Raw genomic sequence first — 4,220 nt, forward strand, 5'->3', positions numbered from 1 at the left:
GCTCTGACATACAATAACCTACACCTTTCATGAATCACTTACCTCACAAAAATTTTTGTTACTCGAACTACTGCAATACAGCGAGCGCCAATACTGCCATCTAAATAAAAGATTCTAACTACTGAAGGCACTAATTACTCATAGGCATAGTTAGCAAATGAAATATTTTGATAGAGAACAAACAATGTATTTACCTTAATAATGTTCAAAAGTCATCATATATGTATCTATCAATTCATGACATTCATCTCTACAAATTTCCTTTTTCTGGCGGGCACACATCCAGATCGTCCGTTCTCAATACTCTGGCATCTCTCTCTCTCTCTCTCCACATATACCACTGCTGGCCGCTCACTGCCCAACACAACAATAGCGAAAATTACAACAATGCCAACCAGCCACAGACTGCAGACAGCACAGCCAGTGATTTTCATACAGAGCGCTACGTGGTGTTACCAATATAAAAACCTCAACAGCCTACTTATATATTGCTACATCAGTTGCTACCATTACATCATGAAGCATAGAAACTAGCCATTTTTCGGTTTAATTTCTCCTTGATGCGTTGTGGAATTTCATTTGACTTCAGATGGCGTCATGTAGCTACACATTTACGATAGGCACTAACTGTAAAAAGTAAGTTGACCACAAGCCCAAGTTGTACCGTTCTAAACAGTGTTTTTGAGATGAATATTTGTTTAATGACTGAGGAGTATTTTACTGACAGCAATACTAAGAATAGTTGCCGAATTCAAAATACAATCAACGTAAGAACAGTAACTATGTTGAAACTTCCTGGCAGATTAAAACTGTGTGCCCGACCGAGACTCGAACTCGGGACCTTTGCCTTTCGCGGGCAAGTGCTCTACCAACTGAGCTATCGAAGCACGACTCACGCCCGGTACTCACAGCTTTACTTCTGCCAGTACCTCGTCTCCTACCTTCCAAACATTACAGAAGCTCTCCTGCGAACCTTGCAGAACTAGCACTCCTGAAAGAAAGGATATTGCGGAGACATGGCTTAGCCACAGCCTGGGGGATGTTTCCAGAATGAGATTTTCACTCTGCAGCGGAGTGTGCGCTGATATGAAACTTCCTGGCAGATTAAAACTGTGTGCCCGACCGAGACTCGAACTCGGGACCTTTGCCTTTCGCGGGCAAGTGCTCTACCAACTGAGCTACCGAAGCACGACTCACGCCCGGTACTCACAGCTTTACTTCTGGCAGAAGTGTTGTGAGCAGATTGCTAGCAATAGCAAGCTGAGCTTCTGTTGAAGATAACTGTGAAACAAGGCTCGATTGTTGTGTTGGAGTTGGCAACAGTCCTGCTAAGCCACCACCTCCCCTTGGGTTCCCAGGTACAAGACCACCTTCCCATGGATTTACATTCATTTGGGATGGTCGGTTACCACCAAAGCCACCACCTGGGGCATTCATCTGGTAAGACTGCCTATCATTCCGGCGATAGTTACGATTCTGCGACATCTTTAAAATACCTCCTCGCTTTTTCAGTATCAGCACCGCAAAGCCAACCTGCCGGGTACGCGGGTACTTCTGGCAGAAGTAAAGCTGTGAGTACCGGGCGTGAGTCGTGCTTCGGTAGCTCAGTTGGTAGAGCACTTGCCCGCGAAAGGCAAAGGTCCCGAGTTCGAGTCTCGGTCGGGCACACAGTTTTAATCTGCCAGGAAGTTTCATATCAGCGCACACTCCGCTGCAGAGTGAAAATCTCATTCTAGTAACTATGTTACCACAATAGACCTTCTGATGAAGTCTGCAAACCCAAAATGAGTCATAGGGAAATAAAGTACAAAAATATGGTTGGCTGCAGTTTGTACAAGAAAATGCAAGGTCTAGTTCTTCTTCAAGATCCTATCGGTCACGAAATTAAAACCACCGTGAAAATCTGATGAAGTTTTGCGTAGATGTCGATCGCGTAGCGCCATACTTGTCCGTTCTGAGTGCACAGTGAACACGCGAAGATGTCCAGAAAAATAATGTCTCCCAGCAACTGTGAAGTGCGTGCTGTTATTCGATTTATTCATACTCAGGGAGCTCCACCTGATTTCATACATCACACATATCACAATTTTCCCTGTCATGCATGACAGCATAGTGCGGCAACAACTGAGGCAAAGCTTTGAAGCACAACTGAGGCAACGTTTTCCCAGCTGCGGGAATTTCCCGAAACGTTCCGCGCAAAACGTATGCGAGGCCGCGCTCCCCACTCGCACATTGCAAACATGCCAGACCGTTTTCCCAGGTGTGAACAACGCAGTGCCGCTGCGGGCTCCACCTGCGGGAAACGCTTGCGTGCTTCGGGGGGAGTTGTCCCACACATCGCAGTGATCTGCTTGGTGTAGTAGGAGAAGGGGAAGTCGAACTGAGAAGCAGCAAACTAGTAGGCGGCAGTTGCAGTAATTGTTGCACGCGTGCGGGTAGCATCAGGGAAGCTAATTCTTGCCGTCTAATTATTGAAACATTCACCAGACATGTGGGCTGACCGCTTCTCTGCCTTGGAGGATGAGTATCGAGCTGGCATCCGACCAACGTATTTTGTCGGACGTGGCTGACGCCGAGTTGAAAAACTAGATGCAAAAGGAGTTAATTTGGACAGAAATCGGAAGAAAAAAGAATTACACATGTAATAAAGAAATGTCTTTTATTATGTCCAATGCAATACTGTTGCAAATATATTTATACTGGGCCTTTAAACACGGTTACAATGAGTTGGGTGTTGGTATTTCGATCACTACTGTGATCGACTAATATATTTCGGCCCGTTGAAGCAATCAGTGAACCCGCTCCTCACAATGAATCCCTCAGTTTGGCGTAACTGCCGACACTTAACAAGGCTGTCATGTTGTCCTTGGACAGTTCATTAATTTCTGGTACGACTGCGTTATAAGTCGGTATGAAATGGCGTTCCTCCACATCGTCGAGCAACAGTTTTGCTACTAAAATGTTATACCCTCGTTCTTCTTCACGATGTAAGAACATTTGTGTGAGTGCTTTGGGCTTCCAATTCTCTCCCCAATAATATACAGTCTTCCTCCTCTTACCTGACTTCCATGTTCTTTCGGTTTTTAGATCGATCACTGTGCTGCATTTTTTGCCTTCGCTGCATCGGCTGCTACTGTCGCCCCACACTGCACTGCACCTATAATAGCAAAATATTCCTCGCAACGTGCTGGAACTCGCGTCACGACTATCAACCACACAGCAGTGTTCTCGTCTAGGCGAAACTGCCGTACCCACCGACTTCAAACAAACTGCGAAAACAAATTCAAACCTTTCTGGAACAAAAAGTGCAAAGGGAAAATGTTTTCCCTTACTATATTTCGGATGTTGGTTTGCTGAAAATTCCAAGTCATATGTCACATTTCAGTTCATTGCTTCACTGTTACTGACTCTACGGGCCAGAAAATTTGCACACGTTATCGACATGTACTACAGAAGCAAACTATAAAATTACGTTGTCGTAAAATAGTGAGTAGTGCGAAAAAACATCTTTTCGTAAAAACTTAAGTATTTCTCTTTTTCAGTAGCACAAAATTTTCATTACATTGAAAAAGCGTGTCAGGAAGTAGTTCCCGTATCACTCTATCATGTACAGTTGTCAAATTATATTAAAAAGCATTTTCAATTTTTACGTTCTGACGCGTACCGCCCCCGCGCCTAGGAAAACGTTCACGCAGCGTCCTGTGGCCCGCATCGTGCAGCGAATGACGCAAGCGTATACCGCAGCACTCTGCGATGAAATTCCACACATAGGAAACGGTCTCGACGCAGGCGGTCAGGAAAGGAAGCGAGTGTCAACCAGTGGATCACGCGATTCGTGAAAATCCTCTACGGAGGGCAGTTCAGAACAAGCGGAAAGGAATGTCCTTCTTCACGACAATATTCGGCCTCACGCTGCAGCTGCAACAAAGACGCTTCTGCAGCGTTATCTTTGAGACGTGTTTGATCATCCACCACACAGTCCGGACTTTGTTCCCACTGACTTCCATCCCTTTGCTCATATGAACCGCTGGCTGTAAGAGAGCGTTTTCGCATGCACAACTTGCTGCAGACCAGGGAAGAGAATTGGCGGAAAGCACAGACATTTGCGCGGTCTACGGGTTCTCGACAGAGCACGGCAAGAAAATAGCTTCCTCCTTTTAAGCAGGATCGTTTTGGCATTAGTGACTCTTCACGTTCAAGAAAACCTTCCGGGTTTGAAG

General features: G+C 45.5%; 1 non-coding gene across 1 annotated transcript; it reads right to left on the reverse strand.

Moving 5' to 3' along the window:
- Positions 1-813: 813 nt before the first annotated feature.
- Trnas-cga (transfer RNA serine (anticodon CGA)) lies at positions 814-888 on the reverse strand. Its single transcript has one exon. It is a non-coding gene; the product is annotated as a tRNA-Ser (tRNA).
- Positions 889-4,220: the final 3,332 nt, after the last annotated feature.

This window comes from Schistocerca serialis, chromosome 1 (genome assembly GCF_023864345.2).
Source record: "Schistocerca serialis cubense isolate TAMUIC-IGC-003099 chromosome 1, iqSchSeri2.2, whole genome shotgun sequence".
Classification (NCBI taxonomy): Eukaryota; Metazoa; Arthropoda; class Insecta; order Orthoptera; family Acrididae; genus Schistocerca; species Schistocerca serialis.